The 18,665-nt window shown below is 34.5% G+C and overlaps 1 pseudogene across 1 annotated transcript in view; it reads left to right on the plus strand.

The window, feature by feature from the left end:
• LOC143250403 (glutamate receptor ionotropic, kainate 2-like) overlaps positions 1-18,665 on the plus strand; it is a 131,312-nt pseudogene that overhangs the window by 65,213 nt on the left and 47,434 nt on the right. The window contains exons 4-7 of the transcript XR_013028170.1: positions 399-577; positions 10,086-10,139; positions 11,918-12,082; positions 17,995-18,153. The product of XR_013028170.1 is annotated as a glutamate receptor ionotropic, kainate 2-like (transcript). The remainder of the gene's footprint in view (positions 1-398; positions 578-10,085; positions 10,140-11,917; positions 12,083-17,994; positions 18,154-18,665) is intronic.

An 18,665-nucleotide genomic window follows, 5' to 3' on the forward strand; every position in this document is an offset into this window, starting at 1 on the left:
ACTAGTAGCTCACTTGATTGAGTTGTGATGGGCGTGGTTAAGTGAACACATTTCTGGTTGACTTGATTGAGTGTCGATGGGCGTGGTTAAGTGAACACATTTCTGGTTGACTTGATTGAGTGTGGATGGGCGTGGACAGAGGAAAGATACTCGAAACCTTCAGCAGTGAAGCGATATAACACAAGACGATAAACTCTGTCACAGGTTAATATAAGTTATATATAGTATGGGTTCTATTGATTGATATACCTGACTCCGGTCTAAATATTTACTGGCTGTGTGTTAATCTTGTTTAAATGAAGCATCACGCGAGAAGGTAAACATTAAGTTATCGAAGTGTTTAATATGTCAGACAGTTTCTTCAAGTAGAGTGAACTGAGTATTACATTTTATTATAGGTATCATTAGGCTACAAGACTTCTTCAAAGAAGCTCAAAAATATGGGTGGAGAATGCATCTTTACCAGTTCAAACCAGGAGAAGCGTACCGAGATCTCTTCTGGAAAATCAAAGTGGCTGGAGACAACCGAATCGTACTAGACGTGAAAAGGGAAAACATCTACACAGTTCTTAAGCATGTGAGGAATTTACCAAAGTCCGTTCCTAAGAAAGATTCTCTGTATATTTAATGTTACGTTTTTTGAAGTACCTTTCATAATTATATACTTTCTCGTAGAAAGGGACCGGCATGGCCGGGTGGTTAGGGCACTCGACGCGTAATCTTAGGATCGCAGGCTCGAATCTCCGTCACACCAAAAATGCTCGCCCATTCAGTCGTGGGAACGATATAATGTAACGGTCAATCTCACTGGTCGTTGGCAAAATGAACCCCAGGAAATTGCAGTGGGTGGTGATGACTAGCTGCCTTCCCTCTAGTCTTACACTGCTAAATTAAGGACGGCTAGCGCAGATAGCCCTCGTGTAGCTTTGGGCGAACTTCAAAAGAAACAAAGAAACGTTGTAGAAGGGAAGTAAACCCTCCGAAAGGATAGAAAGAACTATTGTAGTGAAAACAACTCAGTTACTGCAGTTATTTAAGTCCCTAACGTGACTTTTCTATAACAAAAGCAATATGAACCGATATTGAACAGCTTTATTCTGAAGTAATGTTTAAAACGTTTTAGTTTCGATCGTCACATAATGACTGAAACGTTTCTTATGTACCAGTGTCAAAAGCTAACATAACATTGTCATTAGCACGAGGTAAATAAGTTTAGATTGTACAGTTTCATATATCTCTGTATTTAAATGTTCATAAAATGAAAAGTAAAATTTAATGTACAGATGCCTCGTTCTGGAAAGTTAAGTACAAACCTATACAATGAGCTATCATAGTTCTGCCCTGATGAAAGTTAAGTACAAACCTATACAATGAGCTGTCATAGTTCTGCCCACCATGAAAGTTAAGTACAAACCTATACAATGAGCTGTCATAGTTCTGCCCACGATGAAAGTTAAGTACAAACCTATACAATGAGCTGTCATAGTTCTGCCCACCATGAATGTTAAGTACAAACATATACAATGAGCTGTCATAGTTCTGACCACCATGAAAGTTAAGTACAAACCTATACAATGAGCTGTCATAGTTCTGCCTACCATGAAAGTTAAGTACAAACCTATACAATGAGCTATCATAGTTCTGCCCACCATGAAAGTTAAGTACAAACCTATACAATGAGCTATCATAGTTCTGCCCACCATGAATGTTAAGTACAAATCTATATAATGAGCTATCATAGTTCTGCCCACCATGAAAGTTAAGTACACACCTATACAATGAGCTATCATAGTTCTGCCCACCATGAATGTTAAGTACAAACATATACAATGAGCTGTCATAGTTCTGACCACCATGAAAGTTAAGTACAAACCTATACAATGAGCTATCATAGTTCTGTCCACCATGAATGTTAAGTACAAATCTATATAATGAGCTATCATAGTTCTGCCCACCATGAATGTTAAGTACAAACCTATACAATGAGCTATCATAGTTCTGCCCACCATGATTGTTAAGTACAAACCTATACAATGAGCTATCATAGTTCTGCCCACCATGAATGTTAAGTACAAACCTATACAATGAGCTATCATAGTTCTGCCCACCATGAATGTTAAGTACAAACCTATAAAATGAGCTCTCATAGTTCTGCCCACCATGAATGTTAAGTACAAACCTATACAATGAGCTATCATAGTTCTGCCCACCATGAATGTTAAGTACAAACCTATACAATGAGCTATCATAGTTTTGCCCACCATGAAAGCTAAATACAAACATATACAATGAGCTGTCATAGTTCTGCTTACCATGAAAGTTAAGTACAAACCTATATAATGAGCTGTCATAGTTCTGCCCACCATGAAAGTTAAGTACAAACCTATACAATGAGCTGTCATAGTTCTACCACCATGAATGTTAAGTACAAACCTATACAATGAGCTGTAATAGTTCTGCCCACCATGAAAGTTAAGTACACACCTATACAATGAGCTATCATAGTTCTGCCACCATGAAAGTTAAGTACAAACCTATACAATGAGCTGTCATAGTTCTGCCCACCATGAAAGTTAAGTACAAACCTATACAATGAGCTATCATAGTTCTGCCCACCATGAAAGTTAAGTACAAACCTATACAATGAGCTGTCATAGTTCTGCCCACCATGAAAGTTAAGTACAAACATATACAATGAGCTGTCATAGTTCTGACCACCATGAAAGTTAAGTACAAACCTATACAATGAGCTATCATAGTTCTGCCCACGATGAAAGTTAAGTACAAACCTATACAATGAGCTGTCATAGTTCTGCCCACCATGAATGTTAAGTACAAACATATACAATGAGCTGTCATAGTTCTGACCACCATGAAAGTTAAGTACAAACCTATACAATGAGCTGTCATAGTTCTGCCTACCATGAAAGTTAAGTACAAACCTATACAATGAGCTATCATAGTTCTGCCCACCATGAAAGTTAAGTACAAACCTATACAATGAGCTATCATAGTTCTGCCCACCATGAATGTTAAGTACAAATCTATATAATGAGCTATCATAGTTCTGCCCACCATGAAAGTTAAGTACACACCTATACAATGAGCTATCATAGTTCTGCCCACCATGAATGTTAAGTACAAACATATACAATGAGCTGTCATAGTTCTGCCCACCATGAAAGTTAAGTACAAACCTATACAATGAGCTGTCATAGTTTTGCCCACCATGAAAGTTAAGTACAAACCTATACAATGAGCTGTCATAGTTTTGCCCACCATGAAAGTTAAGTACAAACCTATACAATGAGCTATCATAGTTCTGCCCACCATGAATGTTAAGTACAAACCTATACAATGAGCTATCATAGTTCTGCCCACCATGAAAGCTAAGTACAAACCTATACAATGAGCTGTCATAGTTCTGCCCACCATGAATGTTAAGTACAAACCTATACAATGAGCTATCATAGTTCTGCCCACCATGAATGTTAAGTACAAACCTATACAATGAGCTCTCATAGTTCTGCCCACCATGAATGTTAAGTACAAACCTATACAATGAGCCTCATAGTTCTGCCCACCATGAATGTTAAGTACAAACCTATACAATGAGGTATCATAGTTCTGCCCACCATGAATGTTAAGTACAAACCTATACAATGAGCTATCATAGTTTTGCCCACCATGAAAGCTAAATACAAACATATACAATGAGCTGTCATAGTTCTGCTTACCATGAAAGTTAAGTACAAACCTATATAATGAGCTGTCATAGTTCTGCCCACCATGAAAGTTAAGTACAAACCTATACAATGAGCTGTCATAGTTCTACCACCATGAATGTTAAGTACAAACCTATACAATGAGCTGTAATAGTTCTGCCCACCATGAAAGTTAAGTACACACCTATACAATGAGCTGTCATAGTTCTGCCTACCATGAAAGTTAAGTACAAACCTATACAATGAGCTATCATAGTTCTGCCCACCATGAAAGTTAAGTACAAACCTATACAATGAGCTATCATAGTTCTGCCCACCATGAATGTTAAGTACAAATCTATATAATGAGCTATCATAGTTCTGCCCACCATGAAAGTTAAGTACACACCTATACAATGAGCTATCATAGTTCTGCCCACCATGAATGTTAAGTACAAACATATACAATGAGCTGTCATAGTTCTGCCCACCATGAAAGTTAAGTACAAACCTATACAATGAGCTGTCATAGTTTTGCCCACCATGAAAGTTAAGTACAAACCTATACAATGAGCTGTCATAGTTTTGCCCACCATGAAAGTTAAGTATAAACCTATACAATGAGCTGTCATAGTTCTGCCCACCATGAAAGTTAAGTACAAACCTATACAATGAGCTGTCATAGTTCTGCCCACGATGAAAGTTAAGTACAAACCTATACAATGAGCTGTCATAGTTCTGCCCACCATGAATGTTAAGTACAAACATATACAATGAGCTGTCATAGTTCTGACCACCATGAAAGTTAAGTACAAACCTATACAATGAGCTGTCATAGTTCTGCCTACCATGAAAGTTAAGTACAAACCTATACAATGAGCTATCATAGTTCTGCCCACCATGAAAGTTAAGTACAAACCTATACAATGAGCTATCATAGTTCTGCCCACCATGAATGTTAAGTACAAATCTATATAATGAGCTATCATAGTTCTGCCCACCATGAAAGTTAAGTACACACCTATACAATGAGCTATCATAGTTCTGCCCACCATGAATGTTAAGTACAAACATATACAATGAGCTGTCATAGTTCTGACCACCATGAAAGTTAAGTACAAACCTATACAATGAGCTATCATAGTTCTGCCCACCATGAATGTTAAGTACAAATCTATATAATGAGCTATCATAGTTCTGCCCACCATGAATGTTAAGTACAAACCTATACAATGAGCTATCATAGTTCTGCCCACCAAGATTGTTAAGTACAAACTTATACAATGAGCTATCATAGTTCTGCCCACCATGAATGCTAAGTACAAACCTATACAATGAGCTATCATAGTTCTGCCCACCATGAATGTTAAGTACAAACTTATACAATGAGCTATCATAGTTCTGCCCACCATGAATGTTAAGTACAAACCTATACAATGAGCTATCATAGTTCTGTCCACCATGAATGTTAAGTACAAACCTATACAATGAGCTATCATAGTTCTGCCCACCATGAATGTTAAGTACAAACATATACAATGAGCTGTCATAGTTCTGCCCACCATGAATGTTAAGTACAAACCTATACAATGAGCTATCATAGTTCTGCCCACCATGAAAGCTAAGTACAAACCTATACAATGAGCTGTCATAGTTCTGCCCACCATGAATGTTAAGTACAAACCTATACAATGAGCTATCATAGTTCTGCCCACCATGAATGTTAAGTACAAACCTATACAATGAGCTCTCATAGTTCTGCCCACCATGAATGTTAAGTACAAACCTATAAAATGAGCTCTCATAGTTCTGCCCACCATGAATGTTAAGTACAAACCTATACAATGAGCTATCATAGTTCTGCCCACCATGAATGTTAAGTACAAACCTATACAATGAGCTATCATAGTTTTGCCCACCATGAAAGCTAAATACAAACATATACAATGAGCTGTCATAGTTCTGCTTACCATGAAAGTTAAGTACAAACCTATATAATGAGCTGTCATAGTTCTGCCCACCATGAAAGTTAAGTACAAACCTATACAATGAGCTGTCATAGTTCTACCACCATGAATGTTAAGTACAAACCTATACAATGAGCTGTAATAGTTCTGCCCACCATGAAAGTTAAGTACACACCTATACAATGAGCTATCATAGTTCTGCCACCATGAAAGTTAAGTACAAACCTATACAATGAGCTGTCATAGTTCTGCCCACCATGAAAGTTAAGTACAAACCTATACAATGAGCTATCATAGTTCTGCCCACCATGAAAGTTAAGTACAAACCTATACAATGAGCTGTCATAGTTCTGCCCACCATGAAAGTTAAGTACAAACATATACAATGAGCTGTCATAGTTCTGACCACCATGAAAGTTAAGTACAAACCTATACAATGAGCTATCATAGTTCTGCCCACGATGAAAGTTAAGTACAAACCTATACAATGAGCTGTCATAGTTCTGCCCACCATGAATGTTAAGTACAAACATATACAATGAGCTGTCATAGTTCTGACCACCATGAAAGTTAAGTACAAACCTATACAATGAGCTGTCATAGTTCTGCCTACCATGAAAGTTAAGTACAAACCTATACAATGAGTTATCATAGTTCTGCCCACCATGAAAGTTAAGTACAAACCTATACAATGAGCTATCATAGTTCTGCCCACCATGAATGTTAAGTACAAATCTATATAATGAGCTATCATAGTTCTGCCCACCATGAAAGTTAAGTACACACCTATACAATGAGCTATCATAGTTCTGCCCACCATGAATGTTAAGTACAAACATATACAATGAGCTGTCATAGTTCTGCCCACCATGAAAGTTAAGTACAAACCTATACAATGAGCTGTCATAGTTTTGCCCACCATGAAAGTTAAGTACAAACCTATACAATGAGCTGTCATAGTTTTGCCCACCATGAAAGTTAAGTACAAACCTATACAATGAGCTATCATAGTTCTGCCCACCATGAATGTTAAGTACAAACCTATACAATGAGCTATCATAGTTCTGCCCACCATGAAAGCTAAGTACAAACCTATACAATGAGCTGTCATAGTTCTGCCCACCATGAATGTTAAGTACAAACCTATACAATGAGCTATCATAGTTCTGCCCACCATGAATGTTAAGTACAAACCTATACAATGAGCTCTCATAGTTCTGCCCACCATGAATGTTAAGTACAAACCTATACAATGAGCTCTCATAGTTCTGCCCACCATGAATGTTAAGTACAAACCTATACAATGAGCTATCATAGTTCTGCCCACCATGAATGTTAAGTACAAACCTATACAATGAGCTATCATAGTTTTGCCCACCATGAAAGCTAAATACAAACATATACAATGAGCTGTCATAGTTCTGCTTACCATGAAAGTTAAGTACAAACCTATATAATGAGCTGTCATAGTTCTGCCCACCATGAAAGTTAAGTACAAACCTATACAATGAGCTGTCATAGTTCTACCACCATGAATGTTAAGTACAAACCTATACAATGAGCTGTAATAGTTCTGCCCACCATGAAAGTTAAGTACACACCTATACAATGAGCTATCATAGTTCTGCCACCATGAAAGTTAAGTACAAACCTATACAATGAGCTGTCATAGTTCTACCCACCATGAAAGTTAAGTACAAACCTATACAATGAGCTATCATAGTTCTGCCCACCATGAATGTTAAGTACAAACCTATACAATGAGCTATCATAGTTCTGCCACCATGAAAGTTAAGTACAAACCTATACAATGAGCTGTCATAGTTCTGCCCACCATGAAAGTTAAGTACAAACCTATACAATGAGCTGTAATAGTTCTGCCCACCATGAAAGTTAAGTACACACCTATACAATGAGCTATCATAGTTCTGCCACCATGAAAGTTAAGTACAAACCTATACAATGAGCTGTCATAGTTCTGCCCACCATGAAAGTTAAGTACAAACCTATACAATGAGCTATCATAGTTCTGCCCACCATGAAAGTTAAGTACAAACCTATACAATGAGCTGTCATAGTTCTGCCCACCATGAAAGTTAAGTACAAACATATACAATGAGCTGTCATAGTTCTGACCACCATGAAAGTTAAGTACAAACCTATACAATGAGCTATCATAGTTCTGCCCACGATGAAAGTTAAGTACAAACCTATACAATGAGCTGTCATAGTTCTGCCCACCATGAATGTTAAGTACAAACATATACAATGAGCTGTCATAGTTCTGACCACCATGAAAGTTAAGTACAAACCTATACAATGAGCTGTCATAGTTCTGCCTACCATGAAAGTTAAGTACAAACCTATACAATGAGCTATCATAGTTCTGCCCACCATGAAAGTTAAGTACAAACCTATACAATGAGCTATCATAGTTCTGCCCACCATGAATGTTAAGTACAAATCTATATAATGAGCTATCATAGTTCTGCCCACCATGAAAGTTAAGTACACACCTATACAATGAGCTATCATAGTTCTGCCCACCATGAATGTTAAGTACAAACATATACAATGAGCTGTCATAGTTCTGCCCACCATGAAAGTTAAGTACAAACCTATACAATGAGCTGTCATGGTTTTGCCCACCATGAAAGTTAAGTACAAACCTATACAATGAGCTGTCATAGTTTTGCCCACCATGAAAGTTAAGTACAAACCTATACAATGAGCTATCATAGTTCTGCCCACCATGAATGTTAAGTACAAACCTATACAATGAGCTATCATAGTTCTGCCCACCATGAAAGCTAAGTACAAACCTATACAATGAGCTGTCATAGTTCTGCCCACCATGAATGTTAAGTACAAACCTATACAATGAGCTATCATAGTTCTGCCCACCATGAATGTTAAGTACAAACCTATACAATGAGCTCTCATAGTTCTGCCCACCATGAATGTTAAGTACAAACCTATACAATGAGCTCTCATAGTTCTGCCCACCATGAATGTTAAGTACAAACCTATACAATGAGCTATCATAGTTCTGCCCACCATGAATGTTAAGTACAAACCTATACAATGAGCTATCATAGTTTTGCCCACCATGAAAGCTAAATACAAACATATACAATGAGCTGTCATAGTTCTGCTTACCATGAAAGTTAAGTACAAACCTATATAATGAGCTGTCATAGTTCTGCCCACCATGAAAGTTAAGTACAAACCTATACAATGAGCTGTCATAGTTCTACCACCATGAATGTTAAGTACAAACCTATACAATGAGCTGTAATAGTTCTGCCCACCATGAAAGTTAAGTACACACCTATACAATGAGCTATCATAGTTCTGCCACCATGAAAGTTAAGTACAAACCTATACAATGAGCTGTCATAGTTCTGCCCACCATGAAAGTTAAGTACAAACCTATACAATGAGCTATCATAGTTCTGCCCACCATGAATGTTAAGTACAAACCTATACAATGAGCTATCATAGTTCTGCCACCATGAAAGTTAAGTACAAACCTATACAATGGGCTGTCATAGTTCTGCCCACTATGAAAGTTAAGTACAAACCTATACAATGAGCTATCATAGTTCTGCCCACCATGAATGTTAAGTACAAACCTATACAATGAGCTATCATAGTTCTGCCACCATGAAAGTTAAGTACACACCTATACAATGAGCTATCATAGTTCTGCCCACCATGAAAGTTAAGTACAAACCTATACAATGAGCTGTCATAGTTCTGCCCACCATGAAAGTTAAGTACAAACCTATACAATGAGCTATCATAGTTCTGCCCATCATGAATATCTAAACTCGGATTCTAACGTTAAAAGTCCAAAGACATGCCTATGTAATATAATATAATTCTGTGTAAACGAATATAGTTTAATACAGTGTAAAAATATTTTTAGTTGTAATTTCAACCGCTAGACTAGTTATTAAACATTTCTAATTGTACAGGTTAGCAGATATTTTTATATAACATAAAATATATCTATTTTTACAGTCATTTCTCTATAATATTAATATCATATTTATGTTATGTTGCTGCTTATGTTTATGGTTTTTATGTTGTTGTTTATATATATGTCTGTCTATGGTGCTGTTTATATTTATGTTTTTTTAGGTTTTGTTTATATTTGTCTGTTTATTTTACTGCTTATGTTTATGGTGTCTTTTTTGTTTATATTTATGTCTTTTTTATATTGCTGCTTATGTTTGTAGTTTATATGTTTATGTTGCTGTTTATGTTTTTCTTTATATTTATTTTGCTGTTTGTGTCTATACAGTTTTATGGTTTTATTTATATTTATGTTTTATTCTATGTTTCATACAATAAACTACATTTCGTTATAAACTAACATCATTCTCTTGTTTCTTCACCACGTTCTCAGGCCCAGCAGGTCGGTATGATGACCGAGAGCCACAGTTATCTGATTACATCTTTGGTAAGTCGAGCTGAAACACAATAAACTTTGTCTATATTAGTTTTATACAAATATCACAAGGACCTGTATGAATTCTAGATGTCGTCCCGTATCTAATAACATCTTTTAGCTTCGTGTTTTGTAAGTAATTATTCTACAAAATATCATAACGCCATCACTCACATCATTCTGGGAATTTTATCATCACATCTAAAATTTCCTAAATGTTATGCTATTTCTAAAGTTGAAAAAAAACTCCTTCATGAAAATATGTCTCGAACCAGTTTATAGAAAATTTTAGACATGAAAACAAAGACAAGGTCAAGGTCATTATGAGGTCTTATAAAAACTAATTTTATTTAAACTAATGTAAAGTTAAAGTTCACAGATGTTCATAATCAATTAACTATAAGGATATAAACTTGAAATTTCTGTAGTGACAAACAAGTATTCATCTTCTGTTTATTAACATATGCAGAAAACTTAGTAGTGTAGAAATTGCTAATAGAAATAATTCCTTATAGCAGTTATGACATGTAACAATAAATACACAAGAGTAACTTACGACTTCCCAAAACCCAACGTATACATAATTAATAAAGTTTCCTGCAATAATACTAATAACTCATTCAACAACACATACTTACCCTGGACTCTGATGGTCTTACTTCAACGCTTTCTAAACACGTCATTACCTGAGCCTGAGGTTTCTATACAAAATGAAGGTTTACTGATTTCAATCAGTAACATCTCACATCCATAACGAATATCCGAAAATTAAACTGGAAAAATATTAAAAATATTACATATTGGTGCAATCATTTAAACATCTAATAACAATTAGAAGTAAAAATAAATCACAATCAGTTCTTCACAATAGTTTTACAAAGTAAAAAATACAAACATGTTTCACCCAAGACACTATAATAAATCTTTAAAATATTTACATAAAAAATATATCATAAGACCAGAAGGTCAATGACCCAGTAATTATGATTTTATTTGTCTAAAATTCTACAATTTTACTTCTGTTAATGTCACGAGATAATACAATCTTCAGATAATTCTGTTTATGCTTACATACCAAACAATTGTAAGCCACAATTTCACGTCTATCCGATAGCCAGATTATCCTTAAAACCGAATACCGAATTTTACGCTTTGTAAAACGTACATCATGGAAGACGCACCGTAATTTTGGAAAGACAATTCTAAGAAAAATATTTTGACTCAGTGACCAACACCTCGACGTTTTTTTAATCTACTGAGTAAATACAGTCAAATACATGACACTTTCACAGTGTATGGACAATATTAGTTAAATTGAATGTTTTATGCTATTAAAAATACTTGTAATTGGCAAGTAATGAGATTACAATCTGTGTGAGAGGCCGTTCTGAGTAGACCATTAGCTAATCTATTGTTTTAACCCACTACTTTTGTTTTCGAAGACGCATGGCGATTTTTCATGGCATTTTTAAAGAAAAAATGCCTCTTACAAGGCATAAAAATGGTATGTATCGAAATAAGTGTATCGTATATTAAACAAGCAGTGTTTTATTTTATTTACTGACTTAGCTAGACCAGAGATAATATATTAGAGAAACAGTGCTGTTGGTTTATTTACTGACCTAATTATACCAGATGTCATATACTTACACAAACAGTATTGTTGTTTTATTTATTGACTTAAGTATACCAGAGATCTTATACAAACAATATTGTTGTTTGTTACATCTGTCAGGAACTTATTACATTGTAAATGAACCTAAATTTTGCTTGTGGTTATATTTACTCAGGATTTACATACAGTTGACCTCGAAGACTTCAAGTATGGGAAGTCCAACATTACAGCCTTCAGGATCGTAGACATGGAAAGTCCTGAGCTACAGAGCTTGTTTGACGAATGGAGTCAGTTTTCTGTTTTTGGTCGAAAAACTCAGACTCATCAACGTACTATAAAGGTAGGACTGATAGTTAGTTACCTTGGTAAAATATACAATAACGAGTTGTTGTAAAGGTATGACTTTACCTTTCTTATATATACAATAATGAATAAACCAGACAGTATGAAGCAACATTGCTAGCCCGGCATGGCCAGGTGGGTTAAGGTTTTCAACTAGTAATCTGAGGGTCGCGGGTTCGAATACCGGTCGCACCAAACATGCTCACCCTTTTGGGGGCGTTATAATGTGACGGTCAATCCCACTATTCGCTGGTGAAAGAGTAGCCAAACAGTTGGCAGTGGGTGTTGATGACTTAACACTAACTGTAATGGTATGACGTAACACTAACTGTTGTGGTATGACGTAACACTAACTGTTGTGGTATGACTTAACACTAACTGTTGTGGTATGACTTAACACTAACTGTTGTGGTATGACCTAACACTAACTGTTGTGGTATGACTGTACACTAATTGTAGTGGTATGACTTAACACTAAATGTAGTGGTATGACTTAACACAAATTGTAGTGGTATGAGTTAACACTAATTGTAGTGGTATGACTTAACACTAACTGTTGTGGTATGACTTAACACTAACTGTTGTGGTATGACCTAACACTAACTGTTGTGGTATGACTGTACACTAATTGTAGTGGTATGACTTAACACTAATTGTTGTGGTATGACCTAAAACTAACTGTAGTGGTATAACTTAACACTAACTGTTGTGGTATGACCTAACATTAACTGTAGTGGTATGACTTAACACTAACTGTTGTGGTATGACTTAACACTAATTGTTGTGGTATGACTTAACACTAACTGTTGTGGTATGACCTAACACTAACTATTGTGGTATGACTTAACACTAACTGTTGTGGTATGACTTAACACTAACTGTTGTGGTATGATTTAACACTAACTGTTGTGGTATGACTTAACACTAACTGTTGTGGTATGACCTAAAACTAACTGTAGTGGTATAACTTAACACTAACTGTTGTAGTATGACTTAACACTAGCTGTAGTGGTATGACTTAACACTAACTCTAGTGGTATGACTTAACACTAACTGTTGTGGTTTGACTTAACACTAACAGTAGTGGTATGACTTAACACTTATTTTTGTGGTATGACCTAACACTAACTGTAGTGGTATGATTTAACACTAACTATAGTGGTATAATTGTAGATTAATAGTTAGTGTTTTATATAGTGAGATAGACCGTAAAAAACGTAAATGTTTAGTATGACAGAGATTCGAACCACCCGCACTTAGGTTGTGAGTCGAGTGCGTTAACTATCTGGCCATGCCCGAGCCGGATCCTTATTGTATTAGCATTATAATAGCAGATATTACTTGCAGTGAAGACAGAAAATGATTCGTTGGGACTTGGTTGTTCTCAGAAATAGTGATAACTATTTGCTCTAACTGTTCCTACTTTATAAATGATAGACTAGAGGGAAGAACCCTAGTCAATACCACCCACCACCAACTCGTGGGTTCTTTAATCGAATAGTGGTTTGTGACAGTTATTCTTTCAACACCGTCATGGCACCAGAGCGCGGAACTCGATTGTTTACCCAGCGTTAAAATGATTTGAAACCCGGATTCACAGTTCGCCACACTATTCACTATAAATATATTCTCCTCACCGGTGCTGATAAAGAAATACATTTGAATATTTTTATATCGGGGGTAAAGAACAATATATCTAAGTAATTACAGTTATCCTGAGAAGGACAGTTAGTTTTTATCAAAGTCAGTAGCACAATAAAACTAGAAATTAATAGAACAATAACATTAGACAATTGAACTTAATTAAACTAAAGATATAATTATACAATATACCATAATAACTTTAATACAATATACCATAATAACTTTAATACAATATACCATAATAACTTTAATACAATATACCATAATAACTTTAACGGTATGACTTTAGATTGACAAAGGTAGGCAAACAAGTATATGTTGATGGAGATCTTAACACATGTATTGAACATTCTTTACAAGTCATGTTGGTTTAAACTAGACCCGAGTTTGTTCACTGCTTCTCGTCAACATTATAAACACATCGTTTCTTATTATCTAATAAGGCTGTTATGTATGAGTTCTATTATCTAATAAGGCTGTTATGTATGAGTTCTACTATCTAATAAGGCTGTTATGTATGAGTTCTATTATCTAATAAGGCTGTTATGTATGAGTTCTATTATCTAATAAGGCTGTTATGTATGAGTTCTATTATCTAATAAGGTGTTATGTATGAGTTTTATTATCTAATAAGGCTGTTATGTATGAGTTCTATTATCTAATAAGGCTGTTATGTATGAGTTCTATTATCTAATAAGCCTGCTATGTATGAGTTCTATTATCTAATAAGGCTGTTATGTATGAGTTCTATTATCTAATAAGGCTGTTATGTATGAGTTCTATTATCTAATAAGCCTGTTATGTATGAGTTCTATTATCTAATAAGCCTGTTATGTATGAGTTCTATTATCTAACAAGGCTGTTATGTATGAGTTTTATTATCTAATAAGGCTGTTATGTATGAGTTCTATTATCTAATAAGGCTGTTATGTATGAGTTCTATTATCTAATAAGCCTGCTATGTATGAGTTCTATTATCTAACAAGGCTGTTATGTATGAGTTTTATTATCTAATAAGGCTGTTATGTATGAGTTCTATTATCTAATAAGGCTGTTATGTATGAGTTCTATTATCTAATAAGCCTGTTATGTATGAGTTCTATTATCTAATAAGCCTGTTATGTATGAGTTCTATTTTCTAATAAGCCTGCTATGTATGAGTTCTATTATCTAATAAGCCTGTTATGTATGAAATGTATTATCTAACAAGGCTGTTATGTATGAGTTTTATTATCTAATAAGGCTGTTATGTGTGAGTTTTATTATCTAATAAGCCTGTTATGTGTGAGTTCTATTATTTAATAAGGCTGTTATGTATGAGTTCTATTATCTAATAAGCCTGCTATGTATGAGTTCTATTATCTAATAAGCCTGTTATGTATGAGTTCTATTATCTAACAAGGCTGTTATGTATGAGTTTTATTATCTAATAAGGCTGTTATGTATGAGTTTTATTATCTAATAAGGCTGTTATGTATGAGTTCTATTATCTAATAAGGCTGTTATGTATGATTTCTATTATCTAATAAGCCTGTTATGTATGAGTTTTATTATCTAATAAGCCTGTTATGTGTGAGTTTTATTATCTAATAAGCCTGTTATGTATGAGTTCTATTATCTAACAAGGCTGTTATGTATGAGTTTTATTATCTAATAAGCCTGCTATGTATGAGTTCTATTATCTAATAAGCCTGTTATGTATGAGTTCTATTATCTAACAAGGCTGTTATGTATGAGTTCTATTATCTAATAAGCCTGCTATGTATGAGTTCTATTATCTAATAAGCCTGTTATGTATGAGTTCTATTATCTAACAAGGCTGTTATGTATGAGTTCTATTATCTAATAAGGTGTTATGTATGAGTTCTATTATTTAATAAGGCTGTTATGTATGAGTTCTATTTTCTAATAAGCCTGCTATGTATGAGTTTTATTATCTAATAAGCCTGTTATGTATGAGTTCTATTATCTAACAAGGCTGTTATGTATGAGTTTTATTATCTAATAAGCCTGTTATGTATGAGTTCTATTATCTAATAAGGCTGTTATGTATGAGTTCTATTATCTAATAAGGTGTTATGTATGAGTTCTATTATTTAATAAGGCTGTTATGTATGAGTTCTATTTTCTAATAAGCCTGCTATGTATGAGTTCTATTATCTAACAAGGCTGTTATGTATGAGTTTTATTATCTAATAAGGCTGTTATGTGTGAGTTTTATTATCTAATAAGCCTGTTATGTGTGAGTTTTATTATCTAATAAGCCTGTTATGTATGAGTTCTATTATCTAATAAGGCTGTTATGTATGAGTTCTATTATCTAATAAGGCTGTTATGTATGATTTTTATTATCTAATAAGCCTGTTATGTATGAGTTTTATTATCTAATAAGCCTGTTATGTATGAGTTATATTATCTAATAAGCCTGTTATGTATGAGTTATATTATCTAATAAGGCTGTTATGTATGAGTTCTATTTACTTCCGGATTGTATTTATTCCTATCTCTCTGGGTTGTGCGTTCATCTTCAGTGTTAATATAATCAACCATAAAAATTTCGTATGTTTACCCCCATTGTTAACACTACCAACAATAAAAACTTGGAATGTTTATCTCCATTGTTAACACTATCAACCATATGAACTTGGTATGTTGATCTCCATTATTAACACTATCAACAATATGAACTTGGTATGTTGATCTCCAGTGTTAACTGAATCAACCATATAAATTTTGGTTGTAATAACACTAATTAAATGATTTAAGTACAAAAGATATTTGTTGATATGAGGACTAGTTTGTCTACTGAGAGAAACTAACATTTCTAATCTATCTTCTGTCCCTTGATGATGAGAAACCCACTAGAAATAAAAACATATCTCAGAACAGCTGGTATGGGTATTAACACTTTTATCAGAACGACTGGTATGAGTATTTACAGTTTTATCAGAATGGATGGTATGGGTATAAACACTTTATCTAAAAACAGCTGGTATGGGTATTAACACTTTTATCAGAACGACTGGTATGGGTATTAACAGTTTTATCAAAATGGCTGGTATGGGTATTAACACTTCATCTAAGAACAGCTGGTATGATTATTAACACTTTATCTAGGAACAGCTGGTATGGGTATTAACACTTTATCTAAAAACAGCTGGTATGGGTATTAATACTTAATCTCAGAACGATTCGTATGGGTATTAACACTTTATCTCAGAACGGCTGATATGGGTATTAACACAATGTATCAGAACGACTGGTATGGGTATTAACACTTTATCTCAGAACGACTGATATAGGTATTAACACTCTTATCAGAACGGCTGGTATGAGTATTAACACATTATCTCAGAACGGCTGGTGTGGGTATTAACACTTTATCTCAGAACGGCTGATATGGGTATTAACACAATGTATCAGAACGACTGGTATGGGTATTAACACTTTATCTCAGAACGACTGATATAGGTATTAACACTTTTATCAGAACGGCTGGTATGGATATTAACACTTTTATCAGAACGGCTGGTATGGATATTAACACTTTTATCAGAACGGCTGGTATGGGTATTAACACTTTTATCATAACGACTGGTATGGGTATTAACACTTTTATTGATCAGGAGAGAACAACGTTTCTATATTCTTAGGTCATCTTCAGGTTCACCTGAAGGTCGAAACGTTGTATTCTGCTTATTAATAAAAGTGCTAATAGCTATACCAGCCGTTCTGAAAAATATATCTTCCTTCCCCACAAGTCACTGACCAATAAATTTTCACCAATGACAGAACTTCTCACTTAAGCTGAACAATTATAGATAAATATCCTTTTTTTTTTTCTGTTTCACTCTAATATAGGTTGCAAACCTCTTTCATTGGCAGTTAGTTAAAACTACAGAGTAGATTGGATATGGATAAGATGTGTTGCTGAAAGACGAAAAATGGTAAACTTTCGAAACGTCGTCCTCTACACTTGTGTCTCCGCAACAGGCAGTTGCTGTCAATTCTACAAAGTTTCATCATGAATACTATGCCTAAACAATCTGTCAAAGAATGATGTGTTCTATCAAAAATGTAATTGGATGGCATTAACTGATAAATTTAAGTATTTCAAACTTTATTGAGTCAGATGTAAATACACGTAATGTTCTATGTCCTCCACTGGAAGAGACATCTCATACAGATGTTTTTGATTTCATTTCACATCTGTGGTATTCCCAGACGTTCTGTGATTATTTATACATTATTTTGCTTTTCTTTCAGACTCAAACAGCACTGATTTATGACGCAGTGAAATTATTTGCCAAAGCCCTTGCTGACTTTGATACCAGTAAAACAGTCGAGTTTCCTCCAATTTTCTGTGACTCTGGCGAACCATCTGAAGATGCTATTGGCACAAGTCTCCGGAATCTCATGAAACTGGTTCTCGTCCAGTGTTTACTTTAACGTAGAAAATATCTGAATATAAACTTACTTCAGAAAATAAGTTTTGTTTACAAAGAGGAAAGCATATCTATTGTCAGAAATAATTTAATTTGTTATAAAAATTGTAGCAATGGATAAAATTTTTGATTATTTTGTTACCTGAAGTGTGGCCTTAAAAAGATAAAAAAAACTGTTGCAAAGATAAATATTTGAGAATATTAATTCTGTAGCTCTGTTTTCTAATGAGTTCCTTCAAGTGTTCACATACCAAATCAACCTAAACGTTTCTATACAAATAGTCCTAATCATCTTCATAAATATATTTTAATCATACTTTTCATTTCCAAAAAACTATTCATTTCTATTAGTATGAAATCTTCTAGGCCTAGCTTTGGTTTACTAAATGAACAAAACCATTATTATTTTCAGTGTTTGAATTATTTCTAAGCCTAACCAACTTTTTACGATTACGTATTACGTTCAAGCTATTGGTTATTGAAGCTAGTCCT

Source organism: Tachypleus tridentatus, chromosome 5, assembly GCF_004210375.1.
Source record: "Tachypleus tridentatus isolate NWPU-2018 chromosome 5, ASM421037v1, whole genome shotgun sequence".
Taxonomy (NCBI): domain Eukaryota; kingdom Metazoa; phylum Arthropoda; class Merostomata; order Xiphosura; family Limulidae; genus Tachypleus; species Tachypleus tridentatus.